The sequence below is a fragment of the Macaca fascicularis genome, chromosome 4 (assembly GCF_037993035.2).
Source record: "Macaca fascicularis isolate 582-1 chromosome 4, T2T-MFA8v1.1".
Lineage (NCBI taxonomy): Eukaryota > Metazoa > Chordata > Mammalia > Primates > Cercopithecidae > Macaca > Macaca fascicularis.
The window spans coordinates 95,171,649-95,195,598 of record NC_088378.1 but is presented as its reverse complement, the minus strand read 5'-3'; the positions used below and the strand labels follow the sequence as shown (position 1 = coordinate 95,195,598).

The window sequence follows — 23,950 nt, the reverse complement described above, 5'->3', positions numbered from 1 at the left end:
GCCGTCTCGCGCCGCCGCCCCTCCAATCTCCTCCGCCGGCGTCACGTGGCCGCGCGCGGGGGCGGGGGGCCGGCCGCCCCTCCTCCCTCCCTAGCACTGGGACTCGCGGGCTTAGGGATGCTGCGCTCACGGGTGCGACGTGAGCCGGGCTTGCGCAGGCGCGCGCGGTCGCGCGGGAGCGGGACACCTGGGCCCCTCCTTGTCCCCTCCCGGCACGAGTGGCCCCATCATCCCTCCCCGCCCCTCTCCCGGGCATGGGCCCCTGCGGAGGAGTTCATTCACCGCCTCCCCACGGGTGACTTCTTATCCGCCCAGGATACGTCCTGGGAAACAGGACACGGGAAGAATGGGTGTTCTGTGGGCAAGGATGAGGTAGGCGTGGTGCTTTGGTCCTTACCTGACACTCACCTCGATTTCACTTGTGTTCCTGTTTCTTTGACCTCCACCAGCACATGCCTGTCACCATGACAAGAGAAGTGCACGTGTTATGCCTCTGAAGAAGCGAAGGGTATTTGTCTTCCATGCTTCAGCGATGGAGAATAGACTTTGGGGTCGACCCATAAACAAATTAACATATAATTGAATGAATGCTTGCATGTGTTCTGTAGACTTTTTTTGCTATACATGGAATGAACAAAGCAATATAATTGCTAAATTAGGCCATTAGCAGTTCAGAGAAGAGGGAGAACCAGGAGGGCCTGCCAGGTGAAGTCCGCTGGAACCTAAAGAAATTGAGGTGAATCTAAAAAAGATAATCGCTTAAGAGGCAAAGGGCAAGTTAGTGTAGAGAGGAAAACAAAGTAATTGTGGTTTATTTTGAAAAATTGTTTAGATAAGGTATAGGAGAGCCTACCCTTGAAAAGTAACGAAAATACACTAATTGCAATTCATAATTTGATGGTTTCTCACGTAAAACAAGATTTTTGAGAATAGTCCAATAACCTTTTCATCTACTTGTTATTTAAATGTGTCACCTACTTGTTTAACCTTTTCTCCACTTGCTCATTTTGGATGCTACATTTTAAAGACCACTGAGTCAAGTGTCTTATTGTTCCTGCCCTTTCACACTGTTAATGTGAATGCTATCTTTTATCATACTGAAATGATCTATTTCCCAATTGACCTGGTTATATATTGTCTGTATTTTATATTGGAAGCATCCTAGATGGTAAGAATTATGTTTGGTTGTTTGATGAGTACCTAACCCAGTGCTATAAACAATAATTAATAAATATTTATGATGACAAAATATAACATGTCTTTCAGAGAATAATAAGGATTATTGTGAGTGGCAGGAACTTTATTGCAGAACTAAAGCAAACACAGACTTCTTTAAATGCCCTATTCTTGAAATTAACCAAATAAAACGTAATTTATTAATTTGTGAAATATATTTGCAAAACTAAAGTTTTCTGGATTGGAATGACAATATCTCAAGCCTCAATCCTAAATTATGTGTAACAGATTCTAGTAGTTATAAAAAAAAGAAATCCAGTCAAATCTCTTCGTTTAGGGAGTAGATAAATATCCATTCATTTACGGTGGTGATCTAGCCAAGTTCGGATTAGTTCGAGCTTCACTTAAAAATTTGATTACTATTTCTATACTGTGGAATCCTGGATTGTTTAAGGAGAACATATTTCTACCCATACCTCCATTCACACACGTAAAACCGCAGCATATTATTAATACTTAATAGAAGGAGAAATTGTTAAAACGGCTTTCCCTGGTCTTTCTTCTGCAGTGGAGGTCAACTTAAGTCCCTACTCACTAGGGGGCGCCAGTCACGTATAAGAAAATCATAGATGAGCTAACCTTCAACTGGGAATGGCGGTGACACAGGTATCCCGGTGTCCACACTCCACCTGTAAAAGTAGAATGTTTATTTACATTTATAAGCCGTCTAAACATATAGCAAGAACCAGAACATAAAACTTACCCAATCTGGAACCCTATTGCCTGGCATGAACAAGTGGTTTATAAATACCAGTGACTGCCCAGAACCAAAGCCTACCCAGCTTCGTTGTGCAAAGGGAAGGAAACCTGCATGTCTGCCACCTAGAATGACAGCCATCTAACCAAAATCTTGGTAGCATCATAACAGAATAAAAGCAAATACAAGCAACAACAGCATCTGCAAATTTTGAGAACAGAGAGTTCTTTCATGTGGATCAAATGCAAATAGGATACTGTTACCTACAAAACCTAAGGGAGAGGATATTTTATCATAATTTTTTTTGTATAAAAGAGCAATTTTTTTTCTCTTTTTAGTAACAGGGTCTCGCTCTGTCAGCTAGGCTGGATTGCAATGGTGCAATCATAGGTTACTGCAACATTGAATTCCTGGGCTCAAGCTATCCTCCTGCCTCAGCCTCCTAAACAGCTGGGACTACAAGCCTGCACAATCATGTCTAGCTAATTTTTTTATTTTATTTTATTTTATTTTATTTTATTTTATTTTATTTTATTTTATTTTATTTTTTTGTAGAGAAGGAGGACTGGCTGTGTTGCGAGGCTGGTCTCAAACTCCCGCCTGCAAGCAGTCCTCCTGCCTTGGCCTCCAAAACCACTGGTATTACAGGCATGAGCCACCACGCCCAGTACAAAATATTTTTAAATGTCTTACAGTCCATACAAGGTTAGCAACATAAATCAAGCTATCCACCTTTTTTTTCCTAGTCCACCTTTCCATGTTGGTAATATTGTCAACAACCTCTGCTTTCAAAGAAAACTGAACTTGGAAGCCTGTTGAGTCAGGAGTAAAACGAAATAACCTAATTAAAGAGTTTGTAGAGAAAGACTTTAAATCTTCTAGAAGTAAATTTTGCTAAATGGATGCTACTTAGAGAAAATGGAGAAAATTGTTGATAATACTAACTACTGTCTATCAGTTCCAATCTTTTGTTCTTTCTGCTCACTACTCCTCCCCCACGTTATAGCCATCATATAACACAGGTACTTGACTAACTTGGAATTACAATGTTTTCCACGAGATATGTTTCATTCAAATGTTTAAAGATTTTTACCTTTTTGTTACCTTGTATGAATTATTTTTATTTAAATGGACATAGATTATCTTGATAATATATAAGCACAGATAAAATAACAAAATAGAAACAAAATGAAAATCCCCCCATAATCTCATCTCCCATTCTAAATACATTTCACATGCCTATATAAGCCTTTTTTTCTTAACACAGATGGTTATTTTTTAATAATGCTACTATATAATCTGCTTTTTTTAAAAAAACTTAATACATCAGGAATACTTTTCAACATAATACCAACTACTTAATATTCCATAATATGGATATACCCTCATTTATGTAGCCATTTACCCTATAGATGAGCATTTAGATTGTTTCAAATTTGAACTACTATATCAATTTGGCTATTAGTATCCACAGTATGCAATTTTGTGCACTTGTTTAATAACTCTTAGCATAAATATTTACAAGGGAAATTTCTGGGTCAAAAGTTTGGGACTTTTTTTGAGGGTGGGAGGTGGTTGTTTTGTTCTGAGATGGCATCCCACCCTCTCGCCCAGGATGGAGTGCAGTGGCACCATCTTGGCTCACTGCAACATCTGCCTCCCGGGTTCAAGCAATTCTCATGCCCCAGCCTACCGAGTAGCTGGGATTACAGGCGTGTGCCATCACATCTGGCTAATTTTTGTATTTTTATTAGAGACAGAGTTTCACCATGTTAGCTAGACTAGTCTCAAACTTTTGGTGTCATGCGATCTGCCCGCCTCAGCCTCCCAAAGTGCTGGGAGTACAGGTGTGAGTCACTGTTCCTGGCCAAAGGGTTTTAAATTTACAAATTTTGATACATCGTGCCCACTTAACCTCCAGAAATAATACCAGTTCACAATTCCACCAAAATTTATGAAAAGGTGCTCATTTCCCCACCCCATTCTCTTTGCTGAATTTACGCTTTGAAATCATTACCAGTCTGAGAGGTAAATATTGATATTTCATTGTTGCTTGACAGATTATCATGTTTATTGCAATTTTAGCCTTCTTTCAAGAATTGCCTGTTTGAATTCTTTAGACATTTTCCATTAGTTGTGTCTACCTTTTCTTATTGATTTGTAAGAGATATTCATATAATAAAGTTATTAACAGTTTGTCTGCATATGTTGCAAATATATTTTCCTAGTTTGCTATTTGTCTCTTACTAAATTTATTATAATGACTTTCAACTAGGTATATTGGATACTGGGAATAAGTTAGGTTCACCCACCACCACCTCCAACAGAATCATATATCAGAATGCCTTCTCAGCTTTGCAACCCCTGGTGCGTATTTCTAAGGTACATATGCTACTCATTTCCTAAGAATGACAACTACGAATTACTTACATTGTATATTCATTGTTTCGGTGTCACCCAACATGTACACCCAATCTATATTCTTTACGGTCAAAGCCATTAGCCCAGTCTCTCTTCACATAGCCATGTTTCAAGGCCATATCCCATACTTCTAGTCATACATGCAAGCATATAGTGATAAGAGGGCCAAACCATGGTGGTTCTGCCAGTTTTTCCTGGCTTGGTTATACCAAGAAAAGTTTTGTCACTCTTAATTGAAGTATTATCTGAGTTGTGATTCCCTTCACTCACTACTCTAACATCTGTGTCTTCATGGATATCAACAAACTTTGGTCCAAAAAATCTGGTAATAAATTCCAAGTGTTAATGGGGAATGCCTTCTCACCCTCCTCTTATCTTCCTATTACTAAAGAGAAATCTGCTTTCAGGGTAGGAGAAGACAAAAAGAGCCCCTGAGAGGAAAAAAACTCACCATGATAGAGGAAAGAAACAGGCTGTATTTCAAGGACTTACTTTTAAAAACCCAAGACATCAGAAGAATACTTGGTTCTAGGAAAGCATTTAGTTGATTCCAGAAGCTATCTCCTACCAGCCATCCTGATGATCTGGGAATGCCTCTTAAGGAAAATGGTTATATGTGAATAAATGCTTAAGAACTTGCCAGTAAATGAACTGTAATTTTATGGACTCAGCAACTTTGCAATAGGACTCACCTGCCTGTGAACCACACAAAGATGAATGACCTCCCTCTGATCTTGGAGAAACTGTCTTGAACCTGAAGAATCCATACACACCATACACAAAAGCAAATGTGAATAACACCTAAGGGAAAACATTGGCTTCTGTAATATCACTTATATGTCTGTTCCCTTTTTCTCATCCTTATCGGCTCCTCCTCTTCTTTGTGGCCTGTGAATGTTAAAATTCAATTACTTCTGGCTGCTTTACAAGTTTTTTTTACTTATGTTATCCTTCCTGCCTAAACTATTATGATTATTATTATTTTTGGCTGAGCACAGGGGACTTTATTGATAGTACATGACAATATGGGGCTCCCTAGGTCCCTCCCTTTTCAAGGGGTCTGCATGGAAACTGTGAGGCGGGGAGATTCAGTGTGGTGGGGGATGAGCGTGCCAGGGACTCCCCAACAGTGAGGGCCTCTCTCTTCCTCTTGTGCTGTCACTGGGGCTGGTGGTCCAGGGGTCTTACACCTTGGAGGCCATGTGGGCCATGAGGTCCACCACCCTGTTGTTGTAGTCAAATTCATTGTCATACCAGAAGATGAACTTGACAAAGTGGTCGTTGAGGGCAATGCCAGTCCCAGCATAGAAGGTGGAAGAGTGGGTGTCGCTGTTGAAGTTGGAGGAGACCACCTGGTGCTCAGTGTAGCCCAGGATGCCTTTGAGGGGGCCCTCTGATGCCGACTTCACCACCTTCTTGATGTCATGATATTTGGCAGGTTTTTCCAGATGGTAGGTCAGGTCCACCACTGACACGTTGGCAGTGGGGACATGGAAGGCCATGCCAGTGAGCTTCCCATTCAGCTCAGAGATGACCTTCTTCACAGCCTTGGCAGCTCCAGTAGAGGCAGGGATGATGTTCTGGAGAGCCCTGTGGATGTCACACCACAGTTTCCTGGAGGGGCCATTCACAGTCTTCTGGGTGGCAGTGATGGTGTAGACTGTGGTCATGAGTCCTTCCATGATACCAAAGTTGTCATGGATGACCTTGGCCAGGGGTGCTAAGCAGTTGGTGGTTCAGGAGGCATCGCTGATGATCTTGAGGCTGTTGTCATACTTCTCATGGTTCACACCCACCCTGAACATGGAGGGGTCAGCAGAGGGGGCAGAGATGATGACCCTTCTGGCTCCCCACTGCAAGTGAGCCCCAGCCTTCTCCATGGCAGTGAAGACGCCAGTGGACTCCATGACATACTCAGCGCCAGCATCACCCCACTTGATTTTGGAGGGATCTCGCTCGTGGAAGATAGTGATAGGATTGCCATTGATGACAAACTTCCCATTCTCAGCCTTGACAGTGCCATGGAATTTGCCTTGGGTGGGATCATACTGGAACATGTAGACCATGTAGTTGAGGTCAATGAATGGGTAATTGATGGCGCCAATACCTACTTTACCAGAGTTATAAGCAGCCCTGGTGACAAGACACCCAATATGACCAAATCCGTTGACTCCTACCTTCACTTTCCCCGTGGTGTCTCAGAGATGTGGCTGGCAATGCGAGAGAAGATGTGGCTGTCTGACAAACAGGAGGGGCAGAGAGCCCTGCCTAAATTATTTCATGCACTCTCATAGCCTTGGTTGCCATCTGCATTCATAACTCTCAGATATATATGTTCAACCTAGATCTTCTTTCTAGCTCATGTATCTCATAGCTTGTGTGGTACTTTCTCTTTAATGTAACTCAGGCATCTTGAAAATCAACATGTTAAAAACCTATCTTCCCCTCCCCACAGTGCACACGTGCAAAAAGTAATCAATGACATTTTATAATATTCTCCCTTCTAACGGATATCTAATTCATGACCACCTCCTATTAATTCTGCATACAAAATATATCTTGATTTTTTCCACTTCTTCACCTCTACTGCATATAGTTTAACCAAAAGTTCTATCATTTCTCTCCCACCTTAATCACTTCAATCACCTTTATTTTTATTTATTTATTTATTTATTTATTTTTTTGAGACAGAGTCTTGCTGTGTCACCCAGACTGGAGTGCAGTGGCATGATATTGGCTCACTGCAACCTCTGCCTCCCAGGTTCAAGCGATTCTCCTGCCTCAGCGTCCTGAGTAGCTGGGATTACAGGCACTCACCACCATGCCCGGCTAATTTTTGTATTTTTAGTACAGATGGGGTTTCACCATGTTAGTCAGGCTGGTCTCGAACTCTTGATTTCGTAATCCACCCACCTCGGCCTCCCAAAGTGCTGGGATTATAGGCGTGAGTAACCGCGCCTGGCCTCAATCACCTCTTAACTGATCTCTCTGCATCCATTTCTTGCCCCCTATAATTTATTCTCACACAGCACTTTAAGTATCTTTTAAAATTGCACATCAGATCATGGCATTTCTCATCTTAAAATCTCTTAATATTTCTAGTGCTCTCAGGAAGCTCCAAAGCCTCCACATTTAGAAGCTAAGAACATTGTAAGTCTTTCTTCTTGTCTAATGAAAATGTGATCTAGAATGCCTATCATTCATTTACTACTTCTGCTTTTAATATACAGGGAAGCTAATCTGGACCTCTTTCTGTTTCTCCAAAGAGCCAAGCTTCCCTTGACTCAGGGCTTTTGCACATAACGTTCTCCCTCTTGGAATACTGTTTCACAACTTCTAACTAGAGCTAATACCCACTTTACCTTAAATGTACAACTTAGGAAAACTCTGGCTCCCATAACAGGGTTAGATCCCCATTGCACACATGTTCATAGTGTCTTGTACTTTTTTGTCATAGTATTTGTATCATTTAGCATTAGATCTGATTATATATTACAGAAAAACCCAAAAGAAAAGTGCCTAAAACAAAATAGAATCTTTTTATTTTTCACTTCCTTAAAGGATGTCAGGATGTGGACAGACCAAAGTTAGTAGAGATAAAAGAGCCAGTATAAGGTAAGCACATAATAACAGACCTTTAAGATACATAAAGCAATATTTGACAGACTAAAAAAATAATTAGACAAATTTAAGATTATTGTTAGGGAATTTAATACTCCTATTATATAGTTAATATAATAAATTGGCAAAGATTAATTATAATATGGAAGAGTTGTATTACACTGTAAATCATTTGACCTGGTGGAGGCCAAATTAATGGGCCTGAAACACTCACAAAGATCTATAATTCTATGGGCTGTTAAATAATTCTTAATAAATTTCAAATATGAAATAATATAGAACTTGACCACAAGGGGATTAAATGGGAAATCAATAACAATGAAATATCTATACAAATTTTTAAGGCCAAGCACAGTGACTTACACCTGTAATCCCAACGTTTTAGGAGGCACAGGCAGGAGGATCAATTGAGGCCAGAAGTTTGAGATCAATCTGGGCACACAGTGAGGCCCTGTCTCAACAACAACAACAAAAAGTATCCAATCTAAATAATAGTTAAAACACAGCATACTAACATGTATGGGATGCAACTAAAGCAGGCTTTGTAGGAAAATAAATAATTAGAAGAAGAAATTGCAATCAATGTTCTAAACTCCTAATTTAAAGAGCTGGAGAAGTAAACAGAAGAAATAATACAGATAAGAGCAGAAATAAAAAAATAGAAAGCTGACAATTGAGAAAATCAGCAAAGCCATCATTTGGTTCTTTGAAAATAGTAAGAAAATTTATAAATCCTGACATATTCTGATGAAGAAAAAAATAGGGAATAAAAGAATATTATTACAGAATCTCGGGCATTAAAAGGATAATAAGAAAGTATTATAAAAGTTTTATGCTAGAAGATTTGATGAATTAGATAACATAGACCAATTCCTTAGAAAATACAACTTATCAAAATGGAAACAAGAAGAAATGTAAAATTTGAATAGTCTTGAAAGAAATTAAGTTCATAATTTCTTAATATTCTAACAAATAGCTCTATGCTTAGACAGCTCCATTGCCAAATCCTATGAAATATTTAAGGAAGAAATGTTACCAGTGTTACACTCAAACTCTTTCAGAATAAAGAGAAGGTAACTCTTCTCAACTCATTTTATGATGTCACCATAAATCTGATACCAAAACCTACCAAAGACTCTTCAAGAAAAATAAATTATAGTCTAATATTCACCATGAACATACATGCACAAATCTTTTAGAAATTTATCAAATCAAATTCAACAAGATATAAAGAGGATAATACATATTTCATGTGTATGTACCCAAAACCAGTGTCAAAATATGTGAGGCAAAACCTGATGGAGTTGCGAAGAAAAATAAACAACTTCAGTATTAGAGACTTCAACACTAATTTCAGTAATTGATAGGTCAAGCATTCAGAAAATCAGTAAGAGTGTAGTTGATCTAAAGAACACTCTCAGTCAACTTGATCTAACTGACATAAAATATTCCAACCAACAACAGCTGAATATATTGCTTCCTCGAGCTCACGTGGAACATTCACCAAGATACACCACATTCTGGGCTATAAACATACCTTAACAAATCTAAAAGAATAGAAATCATACAAAGTATGTCCTCAAACCACAATACAATTAAATTAGAAATCAACAACGGAAAGATAACTGGGAAAACCAGAAATGTTTGGAGATTAAACAGCATATTTCTAAATAACATGTAGGTCAAAGAGAAATCTCAAGAGAACAATACTTTGAACTAAATTAAAATAAAAATGCAACTTATCAAAGTTTGTGGGATGCAGCAAAAGCAGTGAAGTTTTCATAGTATTAAAAGTATATGTTAGAAAAGAAAAAAAGGTGGAAAGTTATTAAGCTTCACCTTAGGAAACTGGAGAAAGAAGAGCAATGTAAACTCAAAAGGAAGCAAAAGAAAAGAAATGATAAAAAATCAGAGCAGAAATCAGTGAAACTGAAAACTGGAAAACAACAGAGAAAGTCAACATAACCAAAAACTGCTTCTTTGAAAACGTCAATAAAATTGAAATCTCTATCCGTGCTAAGAAAAAAAGAAAGAAGATGCAAATTACTAACATCAGAAATGAAGGAATGGTCATCACTACTACTCCCATGGATGTTAAAAGAATAATATATGAATACTCTGAACAAATTTATGCCCACAAATTTAATAACGTAGGTAAAATGGACTAACTTCCTAAAATACACATATTACCAAAATTCATACAAGGAAGATTAGAAAATATGAATAGAATTATATCTATTAAAGAAACTGAATCCATAATTCATTAACTTCTAAAATGTAAAGCACCTTGTCCATTTGGTTTCATTTGTGAATTCCATCAATATTTAAGGAAGAAAGGATACAAATTCTCACCATCTCTTCCAGAAAATAGAAGTACAGGGAACACTTTCTAACTCATTTCATGAGACCACTATTACTCCAATACCAAAATCAGATAAAGATATTATAAGAAAGAAAACTACAGACTAAAATCTCTCATAAAATAAATGTTAAAATCCTCAATAAAATATACCAAATTGAATTCAATAATGTATAAAAATAATTAAACATCAAGACCAAGTGGGATTTATTCTAGTTATCCAAGGCTGGTTCAAAAATCATTCCAAATAACTCAAAAATCAACATTTAAAAGTCAGTCAGTATAATCCATCACATCAACAGGCTAAAGAAGAAAAATATGATCTTATCAACTGGTGCAGAAAAATCAGTTGACAAAAAACTAACACCCATTCATAAAACAAACTTTCAGCACACAAAGGATAGAGAGAACTTTCTTAACTTGATAAAGAATATCTAAAATTGGCCTACAGTGGATATCAGACTTAAATGACTAACTGAACATTTTCTCCTTAAAATTATAAATAAGGCAAAGATACCCTGCCCCACCATTCCTAGTTAGCATCATACTGGAATTCCTAACAAGTACAATAAGATAAGAAAAGGAAATAAATGTATGTAGACTGGAAAGGAAAAAATATAACTGTCTTTATTCACAGATAACATGATTATCTATGTGGAAAATCCCAAAGGGTTATCAACAACAAAATTCCTAGAATGAATAAGGGACCATAGGAAGTTTACAGGATACAAGGATAATATACAAAAGTTAATTGCTTTATCAATAATGAACAACTTGAAATGGAAATTTGAAAAGCAATGCTATTTACAATATAACCAAAGACAATGAAATACTTAGGTATAAATCTAGCAAATTATGCACAGAATCTGTATGTGAAAATCTATAAAACTCCAATGAAATAAATGAATGGAGATATAAATAAATGGAGAGATAAGATATTCTATGTGCACTGGTTGGAAGACTAAATATTATTAACATGCCAATTCTTCCCAATTTGGTGTACACATTCAATGCAATGTCAATAAAATCCCAGCAAGCTATTTTGTTAATATCAACCAACTGATTCTAAAGTTCATATGAAAATGTAAGAGACTTAGAATAGCTAACACAATCCTACAGAAGAACACAGTTGGAGAACTCACACTACTTGATTTCAAGACTTAATGCAAAGTTACAGTAGTTAAGACCTTGTTATATTGGGGAAGAATAGACACATAGAATGATGGAAAGAATGTAGAGCCTAGAAATTGACCAACACATATATAGTCAACTTATCTTTGACAAAGAAATAAAGAAAATTCAATGGAGAAAGAATAGACTTTTCAACAAATAGTCTAGAATGTCCATGCAAAAACAAAACAAAACCTATAGAGAAACATTACATCTTTCACAAAAATTAACTCAAATTGCATTGTGGACCCAAATGTAGGATGCAAAACATAAAACTTCTGTAAGAAAACATCAGCAAAAATCTAGGTGACCTTGATTATAGTGATGAGTGTTTAGATACAACATCAAAAGCACAATCTATGAAAGAAAAAAATTGATGTCATTAAAATTAAAAACTTCTGCTCTGTGAAAGACTATTTACAGAATGAAAAGACAAACTACAGAACTGAAGAAAATATTTGCAAACACATATCTGATAAAAGGCTTCTATCCAAAATATACAAAGAACTCTTAAAACTCAACAATAACAACAACAGCAAAACAAACAACTCAATTGAAAACATAATTGAAAGATCTGGACACCTCATCAAAGAAGATCCACAGTTGGGAAATAAGGAAATGAGACGCTCAACATCATTTGTCATTAGGAACTGCAAATTAAAATAACAATGACATACCACTACATATTTATGAGAATGGCTAAATTTCAGAAGAAAACCTAACAATTCAGAAATCATGCCTATATATTTCCCCACTGATTTGAAAACGTATATCCATAAAAAAAACCTCAACATGGTTCTTTCCACCATCTTGTAGTCTGTGGAGGCCTACTGGGAAAAGGACTTCTAAAAGGTAAATCTGTTTGGAAGGCTGTTTTCCAAGGCCACTTTTGATGGCTCTAAGTGGGATCTCTGGAACCAAAGGGAGCACATGGCTCTTCTTAAAATTGAAGGTATTTGTGTCCAAGATGAAACTGAATTCTGTTTGGTCAAGAGATGTGCTTCTGTGTACGAAGCAAAGAACAGCGCAGTGATTTCTGCCAGCAAACCAAACAAAACCAGAGTAATCTGGGAAAAGGCAACTTGTGCCCGTGGAAAAAGTGACATTGTTCATAATAAATTCCAAAACAACTTTCCTGCTAAGGCCGTTGAACACAAAATCAATGTGATACTTTTAGGTAATTAGATAGATATTAGCAGCTGGGAGGGGATAAGAAAAGAGAGCAGAAAGGCTGTCACTAAGACAGCCCATGGCCCACCTAAATTCACCACCAGAACTGCCCTAATTCCACCCTAACAGTTGGAGTTTGTGGTAAAGTCTGGGGGCCAACACATCCTGGAGGAGAAAGTAGGGCACAGGTGGAAATTACTTAAAGTGGCACATGCCCAGTAACATAGAACTGTGTCCTCAAGTTCACCCCATGCTCATTATACCATCATTATAATAAAATTTACATGTGCTTTTACAGCCGCCTACCATGGGCTTTTGTTAACAAAATATGAGTAAGAACATGCACAGTTTAATTTTAGCTGTATGTCCATATATTGCCAATAAAATGACATCATCTTCTTACTCAGACACAGGCCAAACCCTAACTCCTTCCCACAAAACCTGCATAAAACCTCTCTGAGTTTTGTAGAGAGGCTGATTTCACTTCGCAGAAATCAGCCCACTCTCTCTCTCTGAGAGTGTATTACTGTTCTTCAGTAAACTCTGCTTTGAGCTTGCATTTTGGTGTTAGTTTGCAATTCTTTGCTCAGTATCACAGGAACCGAGATTACTGGCTCTGTTGATCTTCTAGGTTAAAGAATCCATTCCAACACAGAATTTCCAGTAACAATACTGTACCCCTCAAGGACTTAAACTAATGAAAAGTAAATAAATAAGTGGATTTGTTCTCTTGCAAAACAAAACAAAACAAAACAAAAACCTGTACAGAGATGTTTATACCAGCTTTCTTCATAGTCACCAAAAATTGGAAGAAACCAAGATGTCCTTTAATAAGTGAATGGATAAAATAATTTTGGCACATCCATACGATGAGATATTATTCAGCAATAAAAAGAAGTGAGCTGTCAAGACATGAAAAGACATGAATAAAACTTAAATGCATAAATGAATATTGCTAAGTGAAAGAAACTAGTCTAAAAAGGCTACATAATGTGTGATTCTAATTATCTAACATTTCTAAAAAGGCAAAGCTCTAGAGACAATAAAAAGATTGGATACCTTGAGGTACTGGAAAACTTGGGGTTTTGGTACTAGGTCAGAACCCCAGCATACTGCAACAGCCCTATGGAAAAGTGGCCAGAGTCTTTGTTACATGGGTCCCTGATCCCATATTTCCTCACTGGACAAGTTCTTCTGGCTTGGGTCTCCAGCCACCCCACACTGGACTATGGAGCCAGTAGTAGCTCTGCAGCTTCCTGGGACAGAGCTCCCAGTGGAAGGGGCAGGTTGCCATCTTTGCTGTCTTCCAGCCCTCACCCTTGCTGTCTCGAGGCTCTGGAGCATCCATGAGACCAGGTGCTGGTCCAGACCCCCAGAGGTGCTCCCCAGAGGAGCACCAACCTCACATTAAAGTGTCTTGTCTGTTCTCCATGAAGGTCCTAGTCCTCACTTCTCACTGGGCACGGCCGCCTGACCTGGGACTCCAGTACAACCACCATGCCCCTACCTGACTACTTCAATCAGGGACAGCCCAGCAGTTAAAGGAACACATACATGCAGAGATGAGAAAGAACAAATGCAAGAACTCCAACAACTCAAATGACCAGAGTGTCTTATGTTCTCCAAATGACTACACTAGTTCTCTAACAAGGTTTCTTAACTAGACCGAGTTGGCTGAAATGACAGAAATAGAATTCAGAATACAGATAGAAACAAAGATCATAAAGGCTCAGGGGAAGAGCAAAACCCAATCCAAGGAAACTAAGAATTACAAGAAAACAGATGGATAAATTCCTGAACACATACACCCTTCCAAGACTGAACCAGAAAGAAATTGATTTTCTGGACAGACCAATAACAAGCTCCATAACTGAATCAGTAATAAATAGCCTACCAACAAATAGCAGCCCAGGACCAGAGAGATTCACAGGCATATTATTCTAGATGTACAAAGAAGGGGTGATATCATTCCTATTGAAACTATTCCCAAAAATTGAGAAGGAGGGAGTCTTCCCAAACTCAGCATTAACCTGATACCAAAACTTGGCAGAGACACAACAAAAAAAGAAAACTTCAGGCCAATATAATTGAGGAACACTGATGCAAAAATCCTCAACAAAATACTTGCAAACTGAATCCAGCAGTACATCACAAATTGAGTCCACCACGATCAAATATACTTTATCTCTGGGATTCGAGATTGGCTCAAAATAAGCAAATCAATAAATGTGATTCATCACATAAATAGAACTAAAGACAAAAATCACATAATTATCTCAATAGATGCAGGAAAGGCTTTCTCTTCATGTTAAAAACTCTCACTTAAACTAGGTATTGAAGGAATACACTTCAAAATAATAAGAGGTATATATGAAAAACCCACAGCCAACATCATATTGAATGGGCAAAAGCTAGAAGCATTCCTCTTGAAACTGACACAAGACAAGGAGGCCCTCTCTCACCACTCCTATTTAGCATAGTATTGGAAGTCCTTGCCAGAGCAATCAGGCAAGAGAAGGAAATAAAAGGCATCCAAATAGGAAAGAAGAAGTTGAACTGTTCCTGTTTGCAGTTGACATGATTCTATATCTAGAAACCTCATCATCTTAGCCCAAAAGCTCCTTCAGCTGATAAACAACTTCACAAAGTTTCAGGATAAAAAATCAATGTATAAAAATCATTAGCATTTCTATACACCAACAACAGTCAAACCAAGAGCCAAATCAGGAATGCAATCCCATTCACAATTGCCACAGAAGGAATAAAATACCTAGGAATACAGCTAACTAGAGAGATGGAAGATTTCTAAAATGAGAATTATGAAACATTGCTCAAAAAAATCAGAGATGACACAAATGGAAAAACATCCCATGCTCATGGACAGGAAGAATAAATATCATTAAATGGCCATACTTCCCAAAACAACTTACAGATTCAATGCTATTTCTATCAAGCTACCAACAGTCTTCACAGAACTAGAAAAAACTATTTTAAAATTCATATGGAACCCAAAAACAGACCAAATGATCAAAGCAATCCTAAGCAGAAAGAACAAAGCTGGAGGTCTCACATTTTCCAACTTCAGTTATACTACAGGGCTACAGTAAACAAAACAGCATGGCACTGGTACAAAAACATAGACCAATGAAACAGAATAGAGAGCCCATAAATAAGGCCACATACCTACAATCATCTGATCTTTGACAAAGCTGACAAAAACAAGCAATGGAAAAAGGACTCCCTATTTAATAATTAATGCTGGGATAATTGGCTAGTCATATGTAGAAGATTGAAACTGGATCCCTTCCTTATACCACATACAGAAACCAACTCAAGATGGATTAAAGATTTAAATGTAAAACGCGAAACTATAAAAACCCTGTAAAATAACCTAGACAATACCATTCTGGACATAGGAACTGTCAAAGATTACATGACAAAGATGCCAAAAGCAATTGCAACAAATGAAAAAATTAACAAATGGGATGTAATGAAACTTAAGAGCTTCTGCACAGCAAAAGAAACTATCAACAGAGTAAATGGACAACCTACAGAATGGGAGAAAATATTCACAAACTATGCATCTGACAAAGGTCTAATATCCCACATCTATAAGGCACTTAAACAAATTTACAAGAAAAAACAACCCCTTTAAAAAGTGGGCAAAGAACATAAACAGACACTTTTCAAAGAAGACATACATGTGGTAGCAAGCATATGAAAAAAGTGCAGTGTCATCAATCATTAGAGATATGCAAATCAAAACCACAATGACATACCATCTCACACCAGTCAGAATGGCTATTAGTAAAAAGTCAAAAAATAACAGTAGGTTGCAGAGAAAATGGAATGTTTATATACTGTTAGTTGGAGTGCAAATTAGTTCAGCCATTGTGGAAAGCAGTGTGGCAATTCCTCAAAGAGCTAAAAACAGAACTACCATTCAACCCAGCAATCCCAATGCTGAATATATACCCAAAGGAACATAAATCATTCTACCATGAAGACGCATGCACACACATGTTCATTACAGCACTATTTACAATAGCAAAGACGTGAAATCAACCTAAATGCCCATCAATGGTAGAATGGGTAAAGAAAATATGGTGCACATACATTGTGGAATACTACATAGCCATGAAAAATAACAAGATCATGTTCTTTGCAGGAACATAGATGGAACTGGAGGCCATCATCCTTAGCAAGCTAACACAGGAACAGAACTGCATGTTCTCATTTATAAGTGGGAGCTAAATGATGAGAAAACACGGACACAAAGTGGGGAAAAACACACTGGGTTCTACTTGAGAGTTGAAGGTGGGAAGAGGGAGAGGAACAGAAAAAAACAACTAATGGGTACTAGGCTTAGTACTTGGGTTATGAAATGGTCTGTACAGCAAATGATGTGAGTTTGCCTATGTGACAGGCCTATGCTTGTACCCCTGAACCTGTAGTAAAAGTTAAAAATAAATAATATAAAAATAAGTAAATAAAAATAAAAATTAAAAAGAGCAAGAAAGCCTTGCTAGATTATATGCATGTTTCATTCATATTTCTCTTCCCTTATTCATATGGTCTTCCTATCAGCAGAAACTATGGGGAGTCATTCCTTCCTGCAGCATATGCATAGGAGTGCACAAACTAAGACTAAAAAGCATGATAGTGGTCCTGTGGAGATCAGTTTCACTGTTTCTTCCTGTAAGTCTCATGATAGAATCAATGGAGTAAAGGTACAGCATAATGAGAGCTATAAATCATAATATGAAGAGGATATATAGAAATTTGAGAACTCTGCAAGGTTTCTCCTTTTATATGTGGATTTGGGTTAATCCTGATTCCTTTCTTTTAAATAAAAGAAAAAAAGAAAAAAAAAAAGATTTGTGGTTGCTAGGAGCTAAAGGGGAGGGGAGAAAGTTGAATATGTGAAGTATAGTGGATTTTGTTTGGGTGGTGAAAATATTCTGTGTAATACTGTAATGATACTGTAATGGTGGATAAATGACTATGCTTTTTTTTTTTTTTTTTTTTTTTTTGACGGAGTTTTGTTCTGTCACCCAGGCTGGAGTGCTATGGCGCGATCTCAGCTCTTTGCAATCTGTGCCTCCTGGATTCAAGCGATTCTCTTGCCTCAGCCTCCTGAGTAGCTGGGATTACAGGCATGCGCCACCACGCCCAGGTATTTTTTTTTTTGTATTTTTAGTAGAAACAGTTTTTCACCATGTTGGTCAGGTTGGTCTTGAACTCCTGACCTCAAACGATCTGCCCCCTTCCACCTCCCAAAGTGCTGGGATTACAGGCATGAGCCACCGTGCCATGCCGACACTATGCATTTCTCACAACCTATAGGACTTTACAGCAAAGAGTAAACCTTAATGTATGCAAACTTTTCAAAATTACTTTGGAATTTGGAGGGTTCCAGGATGAAATATCGACTGTGACAATATAATCTAATTGTATTTCAAAATGTATAGAACAACCTCACTGAAGGGTGTTGGGATAAAATTTGCTGACCTAAGTCCATTTGAAAATGAGTAATCTGTAAGACTAAAAGAAAAAGGAACAGCACATAGCTAATGTACTCTAGTTGATATAGTTATTTCCTACAGTGTTATGAGTCATCAATTCTGATACTGCTGTGTATGTGTACTAGAATTGAACAATTAAGTAAATGAACGGCAAATGGTGGAAGCCAGGTTTCTTACTATTAAAGTGTAAATTTTAAGGTAAGCGAAGGGAGGAGGCTAGGATGATCCCTGTGGTAATAGATTACAGTTGGACACACCAGCATAAACTACTGTTTGGCTTAATATAGATGCAAATAGTTACATGTAGATATGTTTACAGATGTTCCTGAACTTTTGATGGGGTTATATTCAGATAATCCCATCATAAATTAAAAATACTGTAAGTCAAAACTGCATTTTCGACTAAGGTATTTTCAACTTATAATGGGTTTATCCAGACATAGCCCCATTGTAAGTTGGGGAGCATACTGAATGTATATGATTTTTTGCACCACGATATAGTTAAAAATCTTTATAAGTCAGGGACTGTCTGTGTATACACAGGTTAGTATATTCACATGTATTCCCTCGCCCTGTCAGCTGAGAAGGCTGAGAGTAAATGATACTCTACTGGCAACAAGCACACGTCGCATCCAGATTTTCGTTTTAAATACCATTTTCCAATCTAAGTAACCAGAAATCCTTGAAAAAATGACTGACTCTAGGACTGGGGCAGGACATGTGTAAGAAGAGCCTGGTATAACTTTCTGCAGTTATACCAGAAAGTAAGGGAGTGCTCAGAGAAACTCCCTCACCAAATTTTGTGGATATAGCAAAGGGATACCAGAACCAATGCCTAAAGCTGAAACATTTTGAGTAACAAATTAAGGTAGTATTGAACTGTAGCCCAAAGTGTAAAACAGCCATGAACCAAAAAAGAGAGGGAGGGAGTGAGGTGGGGAGGGGAGAAGAAAGAAAGAAGAGATAAATTTCCCTTGCCGAAGAATTCAAAATAATTTATGTAGATAATCCACCTTCAAGAAGGTGGAACATAACACCCCATTCCTTAAATGTAGGCTGCACCCAGTGACTTCTTCCCAAAAACTGCAGTATGAAAAGAGGGAAAGAAGAGTATCTTTAAAATGGATACCTCTGACAAATACTACCTCAGCCAGATGATCAAGATCAACATCAACAGTGATAAGAAATGTTGATAGTATGTACACTTAATATGATTTGATGAAAATAACAATTTACCTCCGTGGTCTTTCTTCCCCAAATTCACAACCCCAGTCTAATCATGTGAAAACATCAGACAAGTTCCCAATACTTTCTACAAATGTATAATTAATACTCCTAAAAATGATAAAGGTCATCAGAAACAAATAAAGTCTGAGAAACTATCATAGCCAAGAGGAGCCTAAGGAAACATGAAAACTAAAATAATGTAGTTAGTATTCTGGAGGGGATCCTGGAAACAAAAGGAACTTTAGGTGAAATCTATGGGAATTTGAATAAAGTGCAGACTCAATATTAGTCCAGTAACTGTGATGTGTGTACTATCCTAATGTAAGATGTTAATAATAAGGGAAAATGGGTGTGAGGTATATGAGAACTATTTTATCTTTGCAATTTCTATTTAAATCCAAAAATGTTCTAAAAATGAAGATTATTTTTAAAATCATAAATAATAAATTAAAAGTGAAAAAATAATTATAACCTTTTGCAGTAATTTCAATTCTGGGAATTTATCTTAAAGAAATAACTACTATACGTTTTACTGTAAAGTAGATTGAATATATATCTTATTATAAAGTAGGTTTGTTAATAGCACCTACAGCATACACATGTTGTAATGCCTTAAATGAGGTCAGCCATATAAAGTAGTATGAGTACTCAATAAATATTGGTTGCTAGTATTTTTGTTATTATTCAAAGCTGACTCCGATTCAGGCACAATCATCTAAGAATTGACAGTATAGTAAAGATAAGTAAAAAAATGAGCATAATAAAGTGTAGTAAGTGATCATAAATGTCTCTTTACTTACTGTATGACCTTGGCAAATGAATTAATCTCACTGCCTCTGCCTCTGGAACCCAATACATGTAGCAATAATGATGATATTGACGATATTAACCTCCACAACAACCTAAATGACAATATGAAGGCAGAGATCTGATGGAGTGCATTGAAAACAGAAGATCTCTTCATTTTGACTGGGGATGTCTGTGGCCTACTAGAAAAGGCTGAAATGTATGCAATATATAAATATTAACAAATTCATTTGTTCATTCAACAAACATTCATTGAGTTTCAACATTTGTTGAATTTGCTATGTATGTCAGGTGCTATCCTTGCCTCGAAGTTTCTCATAGTCTAGAGGGAAAGACAGATACAGCAATACATACAGTAATTTCAACACAATGAAATAAGTGCGGTGAATGGCTAAGAGCCCAGATGTTAGTCCTCATAATCTAGCCAGTGTAGGGAGGAAGTAATCATGGAAGACTTCCCAAAGAGATGATCTATGTGTGCCAGTTGCCAGTTGAGGATGGAATAACAGTTCCCATAGTGGAGACATTTTAAAGCATATCCTGAAGGTGAGAAGTAGCATGGTATGTATATGGAATAAGAAGCAGTTGAATGTTGGTCAAGTTTAAGATGGGGAGTACCAGATAATAGAATTCAGGGATAAAGGCCTTGGGACATAATGTTAAGGAGCTTGAACTTTTCCTATACACAAACAGTTTAAATGATAATAAACCTAAGAGTAATGAGATTATATTTGTAGTTTAGATAATTTTGTTTTGATGTTTGAAAGATGAATTTGAGGTGGCAACACTCTTTACAGAGAAACCAGGAAGTTTTTTTAATAGTGCAAGAAAGATATAGTGCAAGAAATAGTGCAAGAAAGAGGCTGTGAACAGTCCATCAGATGTTGAGAAAGTGAAGAGATAGATTTGAAAAGTAATTGGTAGAATTTGAAAACCTGATGAGCATGAAGGAGCAGAAGGAGGACTCAATAGGTGACTCAAACATTTGTGTCCAAATCAACTGTTGATTATTCTCCTTTCCCTCCCTGCCATGGATGTGTGGGTGATATTCAACTGAGTCTGGGGATAAGAGGGTGGAAGGCCTTATTTGTAGCATTTGCCAATCTTTATGATACATCATAAATACTCCCTCCATGGCTGATTAAGCCAGGTGTCATTTCATCACTGAATCCAGAGTTGGAAGGAAATGCTTGCACTCAGCTCACATGAGCTACTGAGAGTCTGTTCCAGCACACCACTGCTACCGACCACATCTTATTTATTATTGAGACCTACCAGTTATACCTCCAACGTATATCATAGGTCTGCATTTCTACTGCTTTGGAATAAGACACCATTATCTGCTGCTTGGACTCCTTATGATGAGTCATTCTGCTCCCAATCTTGTCCCTCTCTAACAGGACTATCAGATCAAGCCAATCCCCTACTTGTATGCTTTAAATGGCTTCCCATGATTTTATAATAAATTCTTTACCATCACTACCAAGTCTATGTGTATACTGACTCTTGCCTATTCACACCACCTCACTCCCCAGGCTGTTCTTCAAACACGTTGAACTTTTCCTCACTCTAATCCTTTTATTTGTCATTCCCTCTGCCTGGAATATTCTGCTCCAAGCTCTTCTAGTCTCAGCTCATGTGTCACCTCCTCAGAGAAGGCTATTTAAATTGGACTCTACTTGTCATCACCCAGTTTATTTCCTCCACAGTACTTATCATTAGCTAAAATTATCTTGTTTGATTAACTAATTCATGAAGCTTATTATCTTTCTCTAGTGGAACGAAGGCTCCTTGTCTGTCTTAGCCCCACTGTATCTCCTGTGCCTAGCATCTGGTCTGAGACATTGCTGCTATTCAACAAATATTTGAAGAATGAAAGAATAAATGATACTTATAAGGTTTAACTTGGATGATGAGTAGATAGAAATGTAATGAACCGAAGCAGAGAATGGATCTGAAGAAACAACTGAGTTTAGAACTTAGATTTAGATTTCTTAGAAATATTAAGGTGAAGAGTTTATTACACTAAATTTACATCCATATTAATTTTACATGCTGTATTGTATATATTAACTTCTTACCTCTCAGTAATGGATAATATTTTAATTGGTAATTTCATAATTTTTACCAGATAGCCAATTAAAATTTTGGCCAGGGAGTAAAAGATGAAGCTGATAAGCATTGTTACACTGGAATTTTTCTGGACTTCTTAATTACATTATTGAAATTTTAAAAAATTTTCAATTATAAAATTAGCAAATGATACGGTTTCACTCTGTGTCCCCACCCAAATCTCACCTTGAATTATAATAATTCCCACATGTCATGGGAGGAACCTGGTGGGAGGTAGTTGAGTTGTGGGGGCAGGTTTTTCCTGTGTTATTCTTGGGATAGCGAATAAGTCTCCCAAGATCTAATGGTTTTTAAAGGGAAGTTCCCCTGCACATGCTCTCTTGATTGCCACCATGTAAGATGTAACTTTGTTCCTCCTTTGCCTTCCGCCATGATTGTGAGGCCTCCCCAGCCATGTGGAACTGTAAGTCAATTAAACCTCTTTCCTTTATGAATTACCCAGTCTTGGGTAGGTATTTATTAGCAGTGTGAGAACAGACTAATACAGTAAGTGAATTTAATTTTGAACTGAAAGATTGTATCCTTAATCATTTTGAAACCTGTCTTGCTAGCTACTTGGAAAAACACTCAACCTATTTCAACCATTGTAAAAACTTGTGATTATCTGCAGAGTATATTGAGTTTACTTGAAAATTTTAGTAAATGAATTCCAAGAGGTGCTTTTCTATGTGTATTTTCTATATGTTGCTATCTACATTACTATATCCAAGGAAGTCAAAAGGAAGAAAGTAATTTAAATGTCTTGTAATTTATTATAGAGACCTAATTTTGCCGTTTTTTGCTCTTAGTACCTCACCACATTCTTTAAGGTTAGATTTTTTTTTCTGTAAGTATATACAATATATATATACATTCCTACTTCCTACCTCTCCCCTACCCCCACTACCACCTTATTTCCCACTACCCCATCACTTTTGAGAATTAATCAAGTGATTTTCCTACCACATTGCTGCTTTCCACAATTTTTATCTTTTCTTTGAAAACATATACATCGGTGAATTTCATATCTGGGGCCAATAGGTATTTTTTGGAGAAAATTTTTTTGTAAAGTGGAAAGTTTTGTCCTTGGCAGAGCATACATAGGATTAAGTTGCAAGAGTTGGCAGTGAAGTAAGATCTAAATGATCATAAAATCTTCCTTAGTTATAAAGCAAAGTAGAAAATGAAGGAAATATTATTCCCTAATGCTCTGCCAAGAAGACCATTTTACTGAGAAACTAAATCAAGTCTGTAAATAATGAGGTCTATCTGGTAGAGCTAACTTACTGATCAGCAAACACAAATTTTTATTGCCAAAGACTAATTAAATTCAGCAGGATTTTCTTTATTAGTAGTAAGTTTTTTGCCCAGAATCATTCAAAAGATTTCCAAATAAGAGATGACATGTGAGTTAATGTTGGGCACAACATCCATAAAATTATGAAATAATTGGTCTCAGTAAATTTCTGGTTGTGTATATTTATGTATTCCATTTTGATCTAGAATAAATAAGGGTAAGACAAAGGAAAACAACATGTTCTGAGCATTTTATTAGATCCTTGCTAGCAGATTGGATTTTTTACTTATGAGGATTTTCCTTTAGCA

General features: G+C 37.2%; 1 pseudogene; it reads right to left on the bottom strand.

The window, feature by feature from the left end:
* Positions 1 to 4,852: 4,852 nt before the first annotated feature.
* LOC102122778 (glyceraldehyde-3-phosphate dehydrogenase pseudogene) lies at positions 4,853 to 6,420 on the bottom strand (annotated as a pseudogene).
* Between the last annotated feature and the right edge of the window lie 17,530 nt (positions 6,421 to 23,950).